This window comes from Danio aesculapii, chromosome 14, assembly GCF_903798145.1.
Source record: "Danio aesculapii chromosome 14, fDanAes4.1, whole genome shotgun sequence".
Taxonomy (NCBI): domain Eukaryota; kingdom Metazoa; phylum Chordata; class Actinopteri; order Cypriniformes; family Danionidae; genus Danio; species Danio aesculapii.
Genome location: NC_079448.1, coordinates 54,283,227 through 54,300,380, shown reverse-complemented (window position 1 = coordinate 54,300,380; position 17,154 = coordinate 54,283,227). Strand labels below are relative to the sequence as shown.

Below are 17,154 nucleotides of genomic sequence, written 5' to 3'. Positions count from 1 at the left end.
TGCCAATGGCGTCGTGGTTAGTGCATTGACACATGGCACTCCAGATATGGCACTCCAGTGTTTACGGTGACCCGAGTTTGATTTCTGCCTATGCCGGTCGTTCCTTTCTCTCTGCTCACCACACTTTCCTGTCTATAATATCTATTGTCCTATCATTTAAAGGTGAAACATTGATCATCAAAAAAAATTAAAATAAAACAAAAGGATCTATTTTTATGAGAATGTTGGAGAGGTACCAACCCCCCCCCCCCTCCCCCCCCCCCCCCCCCCCGAACCCCAGTGTGGTTTAATTTTTCAGTGTGGTTTTAATTTTTCAGTGTGGTTTTAATTTTTTAAAAATATTTCTGAGCTTTTATTTACATTTGAACCAAAACTTTGTCAGAGTTTGCCTGGGGTATAATAATTTCAGGATTGACTGTACATACATACATGAAAATAATATTAATATTAATAATAATAATAGTAATAATAATAGTAATATTATAATAATAATAATAATAATAATAATAATAATAGTAATAATAATAATAATAATAATAATAATAATAATAATAATAGTAATAATAATAATAATAATAATAATAATAATAATAATAATAATAGTAAGAATAATAATAATATTAATAATAATAGTAATATTATAATAATAGTAATAATAATAATAATAGTAGTAATAATAATAATAATAATAATAATTTTTTGAAATAATAATAATAGTAGTAATAATAGCAATAATAGTAGTAATAATAATACTAATAATAAAAATAGTAATAAAAAATAATAAAGATAATAATAATAATAATAATAATAACAACATTAATAATAGTAGTAAAATTAATAATAATAATAATAATAATAATAATAGTAATAGTAATAATAATAATAGCAATAATAATACTAATAATAAAAATAGTAATAATAATAATAATAATAATAACATATTAATAATAGTAGTAATATCAATAGTATTAATAATAATAATAATAATAGTATTAATAATAATTAAATAATAATAATAATAATAATAATAATAATAATAATAATAATAATAATAATAATAATAATAATGAAAAGTCTAAATCATATAGTGTTTTCATGAAAAGACATCATCACATAAGATCAATAGTCTTCCCAAATCTAGATAATGTGCATTGTGGTTTTAAGTATAACCCAGGTGTCGAGTTACTAATACAGATTAGGTTTTTTATTTAACCCATGACCTCATTTTTATAGAAACCTTGCCTTTGATCAGCAGTGGCTGCTGCAGGGGAGCGTCATACGTGGGCAGACTCAGTCATGCAGTACTCTCCTGTAGAGATGATCTCTGTCAGTCCTTCAGTAGTTTATTCATAAGACATGCATTATTCTATATGGGGAACTGTGTGCTTATTGTTAGTATGAAAAGGGAGACTCTTCTTGAGGCCATAAACACACTCTGAGAAATGTACATCGTAGACTGCTCATCCACTTTTTCAGTCAGGCTGGTTCTGGAGGTATTTAAAAGATGTTAAATTGTTAGAAATTATGAACCGAAGCAACCAACAAAGGTTAAAGATGCAAAACTGTAGCTATATAAATCAATTTATTTGAAGTATTTACTTTTTGTTTTGTTGCACTTTGCTCACTGTGATTCTGATTGGTAGAATTGTTCTGCACAGTGTTGTGGGTAATGTAGTTTTTCTGTACAAATTTCAAAATAAAACTTTTTTATTATTATTATTATTATTATTATTCATACCCTGGGATATGATTTACTTCGGGCTTGACTGTATGCAAGGTGAATTTGTACAAACAGATTTGTTAAAGCATATTGAAATTATTTAGGCCTATAACATCTGGCACAGGGACTACCAATGACAACTGGTAGTTCTTGGACTAATTTAGGTGCATTTATATTGTTGAGAAATGTTGATTAATGGATGCTGTCCCTTTTTTTGTGAAGAATGAATGCATGAATAAATACATGCATGAATGAATGAATTATTGTAATGGATGAATGAGTGGATGGATGAATGAATGAATAAATTATTATAATGAATGGATGAATAAATGAATGAATGAATGAGTGTATGAAAGAATGAATATTGGAATGAATGAATAGAGTGAATGGACGAATGAATGAATGAATGAATGAATGAATGAATGAATGAGTGTATGAAGGAATGAATTGTAATGAATTAATTAATGGACTGATAAATGCGTGAATGAATGAATTATTGGAATGGATGAGTGGATGAAGGAATGAATTATTGAAATGAATGGAGGGAATGAATTAATGGAAAAATTAATGAATAAATGAATGAATGAATGAATAAATAAATTGACTGAATGAGTGACTGACTGACTGAATGAATGAACGAGGGGATGGATGGATGGATAGATGAATGAATAGATGGATGAATTAATGACTGAATGGGTAAATGAATGAATTAGTGAGTGGATGAATGGATGAGTGACGGAATGGATGACTGAATTAGTGGGAGTTGATTCAATCAAGGGATGAATGAGTCATGGGATAAATGAGTAACTCAATAAATGAATGAATGAGGGGATGAATGAATGAATGAATGAATGAATGAATGAATGAATGATTGATTGGAATGGATGAATGAGTGTATGAAAGAATGAATATTGGAATGAATGAATAGAGTGAATGGATGAATGAATGAATGAATGAATGATTTGTAATGAATGAATTAATGGACTGATAAATGAGTGAATGAATGAATTACTGGAATGGATGCGTGGATGAAGGAATGATTTATTGGAATGAATTAATGGACGAGTTAATAGAGGAATGAATGAATTAGTTAATTATTGGAATGGATGAATGAGTGGATGAAGGAATGAGTTATTGAAATGAATGGAGGGAACGAATTAATGGAAAATTAATGAATAAATGAATGAATGAATGAATAAATAAATAAATTGAATGAATGAATGACTGACTTACTGAATGAATGAACGAGGGGATGGATGGATGGATGGATAGATGAATGAATTGATGACTGAATGGGTGAATGAATGAATTAGTGAGTGGATGAATGGATGAGTGTCGGACTGAATGAGTGGGAGTTGATTCAATCAAGGGATGAATGAGTCATGGGATAAATGAGTAACTCAATAAATGAATGAATGGATGGATGAATAGATGGATGACTGAATGAGTGACAAAATGAATGCATGAAAGAATGAATGGATGAACGAATGAATGAATAAATAAGTGAAAGGATGGATGGGTGGTTGAATAATTGAATGAATGAGAATATTGCTGTATAAATGAGGTGATGAATGAATGAATGAATATTACTAACATCAAAGTTCACAACATATCCGTCTGTAATTGTCAAGTATTGCTAAAATCAATTCCCCAATAGAGAACATGACTGGAGTGTTTTTTCCAGAACTGCTGCACAGTAAAGCTCTTTAAGTTTGAGATCTGAACAACCCTATGTCAACATTTATTACATGATATGCATGCATCATGATTCTTTTGTCTTGGCATCTACAGTGTAAGACTAGTAACATACATAAGCAAGATTCAGATTTTGCTTTTGCTACTTGAAGTGCGAGCTTCAGTCGATTAGCCTCATCCTGCATTGATCCGACAGTGAAAACGTGGCCACTGATACACATTAAGCAACACGTTTCTCATCTTGCGATGCATTGGCAAAACATTTGTAAAGTATGCTTGTGGTCTAACAGGTGTTTCACTCCCCGAGAGCCACATCTGAATCCCTGATTGACTTTCCTTCAAAGGCACGAGGCTGATTTATTGTGATGGAATTATTATGCTAATCATTGCTGATAACAGAAGAGGATTTCAGAATTAGCATAGCGTTAGAAGCGTCGGTCATGACAGAGATGCATTGTTATTTTTATGCGACTTTTCCCACTATCATCTCGGGTGCATGTTAATTGCATTTTGATTGCCGCTGGGCCTTCTACATTACTTCCACACACGCTAATGAATAAGACACCACTATTATTTTTGATGCTTTCATTGAGATAAGCAATTGTCACATTATACTAATACTTCTTTTCTAGTCATGGCTTTTTTCTTTTGGCCGTGCCTAAAACAACCGCTATCTTTAATCTCCCAATTAAAGCACATTAAAACAATGTCAGTGTCTTTAATCACAACTATGACATTTTGGGACTCGCTGACATTTCAGATGCTTTCAGTATGTGAGTCTCGTGGGAACGTTTAGATTAATATTTAATGTACAGCGCTCTGTTTTCAGAGCTGCTGCTTTTATTGTTGGCTGGCCACTACTACAGGACCTGTGAGAGACACTTACACATGCATACTTGTAATATGCGTTTCACTACAGGTTATAAAATTCATGCTTATGGTAATTAGCATTGTATTCAATTACTCAAGGTTTAATAGAAATACTTTACAATAAAATGTAACACAAATGACTGGAATTGCTTGCTGTTTTATGCTTCCAAGCCAAAACGAATACAAAAATACTAAATATTTAATAAAAATCAGGAATACAACAGGCACGGTTCTTCAAGTAGATCTGTTTAATAAAAGGACTAAACTTTAAGTGATTACTTCACTGATAATATCAGCCCAGGCTCATTCTGAAAACGTACCTCCACAGATGTTTCTGGAGACCGCGAAATGCGTCCTGGCGGCACGTTTTTCTGCAGTTTTTTCTGCAGAATCCGCCAGAGGTCGCTGTGTATGCTTTTCGAGATCTCAAATTTCCCTCGCGAGTGCCATTCGCACCTGCTGTTCTCGTGTAAACCCACCAGAGGCCGCTGTCGACTCACTTTTTGACAGACTTTCTGACTGACTGAGCGATAGATCGGCTGTCCCACCCTCCCCCTTCCCTAAACCCAATCGATTGACCCGCCCACCCACTTCCCTAAACCCAACCAACACGTTTCAAAAGCAATCCAAAAAAATAAAAGCCCTCGTTTTTTTTTTTTACCACGTTTTCAGATTTTACCACATCCTCACCCTGCTATTCACTTGTTTGTTTTATATTTTGGATTCTGTTTTTGCCTTACCTGCTTTCTGGAGTCGCTCTTCACCAGACTCGAACCCCTGTCTTCGTGGTCAACTCCTCTCTGCATCTTAAATCCGCTGACGTACGTGGCGCGCTAACGGGACAAACTGGTTGCAACCAGAATGCCGTCCATATGGAGGTAAGCGGTCAGCTGGTAAGCGCGAATAAGAACGGCGTCACACCGCCCCGTAGCATTCGTTTAAAAAAATGAAATGCAGCCATACGTACCTCCGCCTACGTAATTCGCTGTCTCCAGAAACGTCCGCAGGGCTAATAATGGATAATCTCCTCTATAGAAAAGCGATCGACACAAAATAGTCAAGAATGCAAGTAGCAATCTTTATTTCTCTAGAGCTTTTACCATGTACATCATGTCTAAGCAGCTTAACAAAGAAGTTCTAGTAAACTGAAAGTGTGCCAGTCCAGTTTTCAGAGTTGAAGTTCAGTTCAGTGTGGCGACAGTGGAGGAACAAATTTCACCGATTGACCAAACTGAAGAAAAAAAAACCTCATGAGAATCCAGGGCGCACGATCAGTCTAACTTCTTGTGCAGAGCTGCAGTCTAGGCGCCGGAGGCTGGAGAAAGTTATGACGTCCATAGTAGGTCACCGGCGGGTGTTCAGGCTGGCCTACGAGATCAATGCAGAGGCTGTTACTGTCAATAGGGTCTTTCAGGATTCAGTCTCATGCTGTAGCATAATATATAACACCAACCCAGACAATATAGCACTTTAAACTATTAAAAATGCTAATGCAAGTTTAAAAGTGGTTGGAAGGCAGATTAAGGTCCCATAATGCAATTCAAAAAATAATAAAACATGAATCACAAAACATGGAAACCTGCTAATTTACAGATATTTTTTACTCTGTACTTAAATTTGTAAAAACAATTAAGTTAACTTAACCCTTCGAGGACCCCTGCCATGCCGGAGTGACCAGCATCTTTTCTTCTTATCAGTGCAAAAGACACTAAGAATACGCTGTTGATTTTGGTTACACCAAGAAGTGTTATACACCATTTGAATCTCTTAGGTGTCTGCTTTTTTTGTGTGTACACTCACGACAACAAGAAAAGTGTGTGCTTTTGCAAAAAGAGGAAAATAAACAGTGTGCATGTTCTTTCTGTTGTTTTTAGAAATGTGTCTTTAAATTAAACTGAAACTCAGCAAAAACAAAACACACAGACATGAGATATGCACTCCCTGACTAAAGTCTTGTCGCCTATTCAAGTTTTAGGAACAACCAATAATAACTTGACTTCTAGTTGATCGTTTGGTATCAGAAGTGGCTTATATGAAAGGCAAAGGCCTCTAGATGACGCTTATTTGACCAAAATAAAATATGATTTCATTAGGACAGTACGGTCTGACTTTGCTTAGACTAAAGTCTCATCCCTGAACCTTCAATAATGTCCAGTATAGAATATGTGCTCATGCTGCAGTGGAAACAGAATGAATATTGTGTCTGACTCCATCATGAGCTTGGAGGACTGCATCCATACATCTCTGCACTGACTCAAATCACTGATTAATAGAGTCATCTGGAATGGTGAAGAAAGCCTTCTTGCAGGACTCCCAGAGTTCATCAAGACTCTTTGTGATTCATCTTCAATGCCTCCTCCATCTTACCCCAGATATGCTCAATAATGTTCATGTCTGGTGACTGGGCTGGCCAATCCTGGAGCAGCTTGACCTTCTCATACTTCAGCCTTCACATCAAAGTTCCTGAAAGCAAAGAAGGAGCGCTATCCTGCTGGAGAATTTGCCCTCTCCTGTGGTTTGTAATGTAATGGGCAGCACAAATGTCTTGATACCTCAGGCTGTTGATGTTGATCATCCACTCTGCAGATCTCTCGCACGCCCCCATACTGAATGTAACCCCAAACCATGATTTTTCCTTCACCGATCTTGACTCCATGCTGGTTCCAGTAGGTCTTCTGCGGTATTTGTGATGATTGGGATGCAGATCAACAGATGAATCATGGGAAAAATCCACCTTCTGACACTTTTTCAAATGATCAACTAGAAGTCAAGTTAGTATTTGTTGCTCTTACAACTGGGATCCACGACAAGACTTTTGTCTGGTAGTGTATATCTATAGAAACCTGGAAGTGTCTACTTTTAAATGCAGCAAGTCATGTTGAAAACAAATATTGTTTGATAAAGTAATCAGTATGAAACCAACACTGTCTAGTTTCTCAGTCTGATCTAATTATTTTTAATGTGACCATGCCCACAAGCTACTTTGGCTTTGTTTTTACAATCGTACATATGAGACGCACGCGACATGTATACTGGCCTCTACATCTGTTGGGACAACATGAAGGAATTATGTTGAACCCAGCATTTTTCAGTGTATTTCATTAAACCTGAAGACACTTCCTTTAAAACAAATGGCTGACCTCCAGATGTAAACCCAACCCTATTAATACATACTTGAGCCACAAACCACACCACAACACTGACCTAATAACGCCATCTCGCTACAGCACTTGACCTTTCAATACAGCATGATTGGCAGAACGAGCTTAAACATCCAGATTAAAGTGCGCTCACATCAACATGTACTGAAGGAAGTTTCAAGCGGCAGCAGATGAATGTTTCGGGTTCACTGGTTTATCTGGCCCGTCACCAGGCAGTGGATTGTAAAATATCCTCTCGTTTCAGAGATGGATGAGCGATGACCTTTGGTGCCTCTTTCCCAAATGTTGTTCACATTTAATCAAGACCTGTGTGATATCCCCTTCTCCCTACAGACCTTTCAACCCAACGTCTGGTGTTTTCAATCTGCTGACTGCGCCAGAAACAAATAGACAGAGAGAGAGAGCAAGTGTTCTCATATTTGACCTTTTTTATAATGTCTGAGCATAATTTGTGCATATGAGCATGCATTCACTATGCTAGAGGATAATCCTAGAAGTGGCACATGGCTTTAAGTGCTTTCATAACATTTAAATAGGCTAAATGTAAGGTTTGTGTATGCATTAATTGCTGTTTTATTGCTAATGTGTGAACCGATTTTAACCCTTATGTGCTGTTGGGGATGTTTTCATCCATTCTGGGCTGATTTTAAGTCTTACTTTGACCACAATTTTCTCTGTGTTTCAGCAAATGGGAGGATTTTTGGTGACGAATCTTATTTTGACACATATTTTGAGAAAATGCTTTCAAATGCTTCAACAATACACTCTGGGTAACTGTTGGTGGCTGTTTTTGCGCCATTGACTACCATTATAATCACATTTTTGATTGCAAAGCCATGACAGCATATATAATCATGCATTCTATATATATATATATATATATATATATATATATATATATATATATATATATATATATATATATATATATATATATATATATATATATATTGTTGTTTTACATCTGATTGCCTCAAGGCCTTATGATAACCTCCACACTACGCATTTGAACATATAAAAGTGATGATCATCTCTTTCATTCAACTTTGAGTGCTTTAATCAACCTTGTTACACCTGTGGTGTTCCCGGTCAAAAGTGACCGCCATAGGAAGTGAAGGGGTATCCAGACTATATTCATTCATCAGACAGAAAACATCCCCATACACACTACCTCAACTCACTCACTCACTCACTCATTTCAGACTGAACAATGTCTTTTGCAGGTACATATCTCTTTTACGTGCTCATGTGCTGATCCTCCAGCCTGATCTCACAGGGAAACATAACTATTTTACGTTTTGTCGGTTTAGTGGCTAATTCATATGAGTTCAGTCGTACAAAATTGTAGGATTTTAAAAGGAGGCGTGGCACCTAACCCCACCCCTAAACCCAATCGTCATTAGGGAGAAGCAAATTGTACAAAACTGTATGAATGAGATCGTGCAAATTCATATGGATTAGCAACTAAACCAGTAAGTTATGAATTGCCATGAAGGTGTTGGACCCTAAATGTGGATCAACTTCCTGATAAAACAGTGTATCATATCTTCACACAGACTAGGTGTTTGTTATGTGAACCCATCTGTGTGTCTTTCTTTCTTCCTTCCTTCCTTTCTTTCTTCCTTTCTTTCTTCCTTTCTTTCCTTCTTTTTTATTTATTTTTTTCTTTCTTTCGATCTTTCTTTTTTCTTTCTTTCTTTTTTTCTTTTGTTTCTTTATTTGTTTCTCTCTCTCTGGAAAGAAGCACAGAGAAGGAATCTTGTTCCCTTTCTTCCTTCCTTCCTTTCTTTCTTTCTTTCTTTCTTTCTTTCTTTCTTTCTTCTTTCTTTCTTTCTTTCTTTCTTATTTCTTTCTTTCTTTCTTCTTTCTTCCTGTCTTTCTTTCTTCCTTTCTTGCCACTTTCTTCTTTATTACTTTCTTCATTTCTTACCTTTCTTTCTTTCTTTCTTTCTTCTCCCTTTCTTCCTTCTTTCTTTCTTTCTTTCTTATTTTTTTTCTTTTTGTTTCTTTATTTGTTTCTCTCTCTCTGGAAAGAAGCACAGAGAAGGAATCTTGTTCCCTTTCTTCCTTCCTTCCTTTCTTTCTTTCTTTCTTTCCTTCTTTCTTTCTTTCTTTCTTTCTTTCTTTCTTTCTTTCTTTCTTTCTTTCTTTCTTTCTTTCCTTCTTTCTTCCTGTCTTTCTTTCTTCCTTTCTTCCTTTCTTCCTTACTTTCTTTCTTTCTTACTTTCTTCATTTCTTCCTTTCTTTCTTTCTTTCTTTCTTCCTTTCTTCCTTTCTTTCTTTCTTTCTTTCTTTCTTTCTTCTTTCTTTCTTTCTTTCCTTCTTTCTTCCTGTCTTTCTTTCTCCTTCTTCCTTTCTTTCTTTCTTATTTTTTTTCTTTTTGTTTGTTTATTTGTTTCTCTCTCTCTGGAAAGAAGCACAGAGAAGGAATCTTGTTCCCTTTCTTTCTTTCCTTCTTTTCTTTCTTTCTTTCTTTCCCTTCTTTCTTCCTGTCTTTTCTTTCTTCCTTTCTTCCTTTCTTCCTTTCTTTCCTTCTTCCTGTCTTTCTTTCTTTCTCTTTCTTTCTTCTTTCTTCTTCTTTCCTTTCTTTCTTCTTTCTTTCTTTCTTCCTGTCTTTCTTTCTTTCCTTCTTTCTTTCTTTCTTTCTTTCTTTCTTTCTTTCTTTCTTTCTTTCCTTCTTTCTTCCTGTCTTTCTTCCTTTCTTCCTTTCTTCCTTTCTTTCTTTCTTTCTTATTTTTTTCTTTTTGTTTGTTTATTTGTTTCTCTCTCTCTGGAAAGAAGCACAGAGACGGAATCTTGTTCCCTTTCTTCCTTCCTTTCTTTCTTTCTTTCTTTCTTTCTTTCTTTCTTTCTTTCTTTCTTTCTTTCCTTCTTTCTTCCTGTCTTTCTTTCTTCCTTTCTTCCTTACTTTCTTTCTTACTTTCTTCATTTCTTCCTTTCTTTCTTTCTTTCTTCCTTTCTTTCTTCTTTCTTTCTTTCTTATTTTTTTCTTTTTGTTTGTTTATTTGTTTCTCTCTTTCTGGAAAGAAGCACAGAGAAGGAATCTTGTTCCCTTTCTTCCTTCCTTTCTTTCTTTCTTTCTTTCTTTCTTTCTTTCTTTCTTTCCTTCTTTCTTCCTGTCTTTCTTTCTTCCTTTCTTCCTTTCTTTCTCTCTTATTTTTTTCTTTTTGTTTGTTTATTTGTTTCTCTCTCTCTGGAAAGAAGCACAGAGAAGGAATCTTGTTCCCTTTCTTTCTTTCCTTCTTTCTTTCTTTCTTTCTTTCCTTCTTTCTTCCTGTCTTTCTTTCTTCCTTTCTTCCTTTCTTCCTTTCTTTCCTTCTTCCTGTCTTTCTTTCTTTCCTTCTTTCTTTCTTTCTTTCTTTCCTTCTTTCTTCCTGTCTTTCTTTCTTTCCTTCTTCTTTCTTTCTTTCTTTCTTTCTTTCTTTCTTTCTTTCCTTCTTTCTTCCTGTCTTTCTTTCTTCCTTTCTTCCTTTCTTCCTTTCTTTCTTTCTTATTTTTTTCTTTTTGTTTGTTTATTTGTTTCTCTCTCTCTGGAAAGAAGCACAGAGAAGGAATCTTGTTCCCTTTCTTTCTTTCTTTCTTTCTTTCTTTCTTTCTTTCCTTCTTTCTTCCTGTCTTTCTTTCTTCCTTTCTTCCTTTCTTTCTTTCTTATTTTTTTCTTTTTGTTTGTTTATTTGTTTCTCTCTCTCTGGAAAGAAGCACAGAGAAGGAATCTTGTTCCCTTTCTTTCTTTCCTTCTTTCTTTCTTTCTTTCTTTCCTTCTTTCTTCCTGTCTTTCTTTCTTCCTTTCTTCCTTTCTTCCTTTCTTTCCTTCTTCCTGTCTTTCTTTCTTTCCTTCTTTCTTTCTTTCTTTCTTTCTTTCCTTCTTTCTTCCTGTCTTTCTTTCTTTCCTTCTTTCTTTCTTTCTTTCTTTCTTTCTTTCTTTCTTTTTTTCTTTCTTTCTTTCTTTTTCCTTCTTTCTTCCTGTCTTCTTCCTTTCTTCCTTTCTTTCTTTCTTATTTTTTTCTTTTTGTTTGTTTATTTGTTTCTCTCTCTCTGGAAAGAAGCACAGAGAAGGAATCTTGTTCCCTTTCTTCCTTCCTTTCTTTCTTTCTTTCTTCCTTTCTTACCTTCTTTCTTATTTTTTTTTTCTTTCTTTCTTTCTTTCTTTCTTTCATTCTTTCTTTCTTTCTTCCTTTCTTACCTTCTTTCTTATTTTTTTTCTTTCTTTCTTTCTTTCTTTCTTTCTTATTTTTTCTTTTTGTTTGTTTATTTGTTTCTCTCTTTCTGGAAAGAAGCACAGAGAAGGAATCTTGTTCTCTTTCTTCCTTCCTTCCTTTCTTTCCTTCTTATTTTTTTCTTTCTTTCTTTCGATCTTTCTTTCCTTTTTTCTTTCTTTCTTTCTTTCTTCCTTTCTTTCTTTCTTTCTTATTTTTTTCTTTTTGTTTCTTTATTTGTTTCTCTCTCTCTGGAAAGAAGCACAGAGAAGGAATCTTGTTCCCTTTCTTTCTTCCTTCCTTCCTTCCTTTCTTTGTTTCTTCCTTTCTTTCTTTCTTTCTTTCTTTCTTTCTTTCTTTCTTTCTTTCTTTTTTTCTTTCTTTCTTTCTTTCTTTCTTTCTGCCAATCTCCGTTCAGCCAATCTTTAAGTCTAGCAGAAGCACTTTTAGCTCAGCTTAGCAACAATTATTTCATTATATTAGACCGTTATTATCTTGCTCCAAAATGACCAAAGTATAACGAGTGCTAGTTCTGTGTCCATGCTCACCGTATATATCCTCAGTCACTATTCCCTATATTAGTACACTTGAAGGACTGAAAATTTGATCACTCAGAACACAGGGAAGGATAGCATTCTGTTTGTGCTTTGCTGGTTGATAAATCATTCAGATGGATTAAAATGTCAATTCCTTTGGTCAGACCCTGTGATAGTTATTTTAGTGAGCTGTCTATTAGTAAGGAAACAAAGCATTTTGATTTCTGTCATCTATTGTTCATTTTGTAATATATTTTCAGCGCCTAATTTTATTTTCATTGCAGTTATTTCACATCTAAGTCTGTAAATTCATGTTAAACACTACTTTGAGACATTGTTCACAGCTAAAGAATGTTGAATAAAAATTTGATGGTGGTGAAAAATGATTTTTGTGCTAACATAAGAGCAGTTAAAACAGACCGGAACACTAAAGTAAAGGCAGGATGTGAACACGACAGGAGGGTTAATCTGAGCTGATGCTGATATCTTTTCTTTTTGCCGATTTTGAAGAAGCATTAATTTAATCGTACGGTTGGTCAAAATTATTAGCCCTCTTGTTTATTTTTTCCCTGAATATTTTTCCAACACATTTCTAAACATAATAGTTTTAATAACTTATTTATTTTACATTTACATTTAGTCATTTAGCAGACGCTTTTATCCAAAGCGACTTACAAATGAGGACAAGGAAGCAATTTACACAACTATAAGAGCAGCAGTGAACAAGTGCTGTAGACAAGTTTCAGGTGTGTAAAGTCTAAGAAGCTGAGCATTAGTAAAATTTTTTTTTTTTTTTTTTTTTTTTTTTTTTTTTTTTTTTTGAGAGAGAGAGAGAGAAAGAGGGCTCAGTTAGTGGTATAGCCAGAGAGGCAGTTAAGATTAGGAAGGAAAGTGGAGACTAAACAGTTGAGTTTTTAGTCGTTTCTTGAAGACAGCAAGTGACTCTGCTGTTCTGATGTAGTTAGGGAGTTCATTCCACCAACTGGGCAGATTGAATATGAGAGTTCGGGAAAGTGATTTCTTCCCTCTTAGGGATGGAACCACGAGGCGACGTTCATTCACAGAACGCAAGTTTCTGGAGGGCACATATATCTGCAGAAGTGAGAGCAGATAAGAAGGAGCACAGCTAGAGGTCACTTTGTAAGCTAACATCAGAGCTTTGAATTTGATGCGGGCAGCAACTGGCAGCCAGTGCAAACGGGTGAGTAGCGGAGTGACACGTGCTCTTTTGGGTTCATCAAAGACCACTCGTGCTGCTGCGTTCTGAAGCAGCTGAAGAGGTTTGATAGAACTAGCTGGTAGCCCGGCTAGTAGAGAGTTGCAATAGTCCAGTTTGGAGAGAACGAGAGCTTGAACAATGAGTTGAGCTGTATGTTCAGATAGGAAGGGTCGGACCTTTCTGATGTTGTAGAGTGCGAATCTGCAAGATCGGGCAGTTCTAGAAATGTGGTCAGAGAAGTTCAGTTGGTCATCAATCGTTACTCCAAGGCTTTTTACCATTTTGGATGCAGTGATGGTTGCTCCATCTATCTGGATTGAAAAGTTATGGTGAAGAGTCGGGTTGGCAGAAACTTCAAGCATTTCCGTTTTCGTGAGGTTAAGCTGGAGATGATGATCTTTCATCCAGAGTGAAATGTCTGACAGGCAGGCTGAAATGCAAGCTGGAACCGAGGGATCATCAGGGTGAAAAGAGAGGTATAGCTGGGTGTCATCAGCATAGCAGTGGTAGGAAAAACCATGTTTCTGGATGACTGTTCCTAAAGATGCCGTGTAGATAGAGAAGAGAAGTGGCCCAAGCACAGAGCCCTGAGGTACCCCAGTGTTTAGATGCTGTAGGTTGGACACCTCTCCCCTCCACAACACCCTGAATGACCTGTCCGAGAGGTAGGAACTGAACCATTGAATAACAGTGCCTGCGACGCCCAGTGACTCAAGCGTAGATAGCAGGATCTGGTGGTTTACAGTGTCAAAAGCAGCTGATAAATCCAGCAAGATGAGCAAATTTTCTCTTTGCCATGATGACAGTAAATAATATTTGACTAGATATTTTTCAAGACACTTCTATACAGCTTAAAGTGACATTTAAAGGCTTAACTAGGTTAATTAGGTTAACTAGTCAGGTTAGGGTAATTAGGCAAGTTATTGTATAATGACGGTTTGTTCTGTAGACTATCAAAAATAAATTTGCTTAGAGGCTAATAATATTATATTATTAATGTATATTATTATATAATATATAATATATATTATTAATGGCTCATAAAAAATTAAAAACTGCTTTTATTCTAGCTGAAATAAAACAAATAAGACTTTCTCCAGAAGAAAAATATTATCAGACATACTGTGAAAATTTCCTTACTCTGTTAAACATAATTTGGGAAATATAAAAAAAAAAGAAAAAAATTCAAAGGGGGCTAAAAATTCTGACTTAAGCTGTACATTTGTGGAGCCAGGATTGAGATTTACTTTCTCATAAGTGTTTAGAAACGTCTGATCTAAGAATAAAAACGAGCTGCAGTTCACTAAACGGCCACCGGAGGCGCTAATAACAAGAGTTTCTGAATTCCACATTTAGCATCTTTAACAAGACAGTTGGCTTCGTTATCCGACAACAAAACAAGTCTGTGTGTTACTTACTGCTGCTCTGAATGTCAGATTGTGGCATGCTCGTTTGGAAAGTATGTCGCTTTCGTTTGGAGTTTTTAATCAGAGAGCGCACTCAAGGGAGGGAAATATTTGAGGTGAGGGGTGGGAGGGAAAGACAGAAAGAGAAAAATAACCTCATCACCAGCTGGAGAAAACTCTCCGACATATGTCTGGATGATTTACATCTGTGAAATGTTTGCCTCTGTCATTCAGATCTCTTTTCTGACTTTTCCGACTCGCTCAGAAAGTGCAAGGTCTGTTTTCTCACGCTTGAGAAGTCGTGGAAGACGCCAGGCGGAAATGAGTCAATGTCAGTCACTCTGTTATGCTATCATATCTTTATGCGCTGCCAGACAGTTGAGATTAAGTTGTTGGAGAATGAAGGCAATCTTTTATTACAGCGGCTCTATTCTGTCATTAAAATCAAAGCCTTTTTATTTCCTTCACTGATTTAAGATGTTGCGTAACAAACTTGTCTCAGTGGTTGTTAATTTACGGCGTGCTCATTTTCATTTTATACGGTGTGATGGTTATTTCTTGTACCTTATTACTGGCAAGCCAATGGGGACAAAATGAATAGGACCCACTCTGCATTCATGTTTAATAGCTTTTTATTTGAATAGCTCTGTGATGCTGTTACTTGAATGATTCATTAGTGTGCATGCTAGAGCAGGCTTCGTTATTACTATTGCGCATACTAAGAGTTTTAGATCTGGACCAATATTAAAGTCAGGAGCGTGTCACTCTTAAACATTTCTGACTTGACCCCACAGTCACCTTAGCAACCACACAAAGCAGCATAGCAACATAGCAACAGTAAATCACTCTAGCAACCATACTAATTACTCTACTAACTATTTAGCTACTAGCTTGATTGTGACCTAGTAACAATCCAGAATAGAACATCCTAGCAACCACAAAAATCACTACAGCATCTATATTGCAATAAGTGTGACCGTAACTTAGTAACAATCCAGAATAGAAGACCCTATCAACCACACAAATCACTCTACCATCTATATAGCAACAAGCGTGACCGTAACCTAGTAACAATCCAGAATAGAACACCCTAGCAACCACAGAAACCACTGTAGCATCTCTATAGCAACAAGCATGACGGTAACCTAGTAACTGTATAGCAACAAGGTTAATTGTAACCTAGTAACAATCCAAAATAGAAGACCCTAGCAACCACACAAACCACTCTTGCATCTATATAGCAACACGTGTGACAGTAACCCAGTAACAGTCCAGAATAAAAGACCCTAGCAACCACACAAACCACTCTTGCATTTATATAGCAACAAAAGTGACAGTAACCTAAAAACAATCCAGAATAGAAGACCCTAGCAACCCCACAAATCACTCTAGCATCTCTATAGCAACAAGTGTGACCGTAACCTAGTAACAATCCAGAATAGAACACCCTAGCAACCACACAAACCACTATAGCATCTCTATAGCAACAAGCATGACGGTAACCTAGTAACTGTATAGCAACAAGGTTAATTGTAACCTAGTAACAATCCAGAATAGAAGACCCTATCAACCACACAAATCACTCTACCCTCTATATAGCAACAAGCGTGACCGTAACCTAGTAACAATCCAGAATAGAACACCCTAGCAACCACACAAATCACTATAGCATCTCTATAGCAACAAGCATGACGGTAACCTAGTAACTGTATAGCAACAAGGTTAATTGTAACCTAGTAACAATCCAAAATAGAAGACCCTAGCAACCACACAAACCACTCTTGCATCTATATAGCGACACGTGTGATAGTAGCCCAGTAACAGTCCAGAATAAAAGACCCTAGCAACCACACAAACCACTCTTGCATCTATATAGCAACAAAAGTGACAGTAACCTAAAACCAATCCAGAATAGAAGACCCTAGCAACCACACAAATCACTCTAGCATCTCTATAGCAACAAGTGTGACCGTAACCTAGTAACAATCCAGAATAGAACACCCTAGCAACCACACAGTAACCTAGTAACTGTATAGCAACAAGGTTAATTGTAACCTAGTAACAATCCAAAATAGAAGACCCTAGCAACCACACAAACCACTCTTGCATCTATATAGCAACACGTGTGATAGTAGCCCAGTAACAGTCCAGAATAAAAGACCCTAGCAACCACACAAACCACTCTTGCATCTATATAGCAACAAAAGTGACAGTAACCTAAAACCAATCCAGAATAGAAGACCCTAGCAACCACACAAATCACTCTAGCATCTCTATAGCAACAAGTGTGACCGTAACCTAGTAACAATCCAGAATAGAACACCCTAGCAACCACACAAATCACTATAGCA

The 17,154-nt window shown here is 35.9% G+C and overlaps 1 protein-coding gene across 1 annotated transcript in view; it reads left to right on the top strand.

Annotated features, from left to right (window-relative positions):
• unc5a (unc-5 netrin receptor A) overlaps window positions 1-17,154 on the top strand; it is a 480,707-nt gene that overhangs the window by 411,730 nt on the left and 51,823 nt on the right. The window lies entirely within an intron of this gene.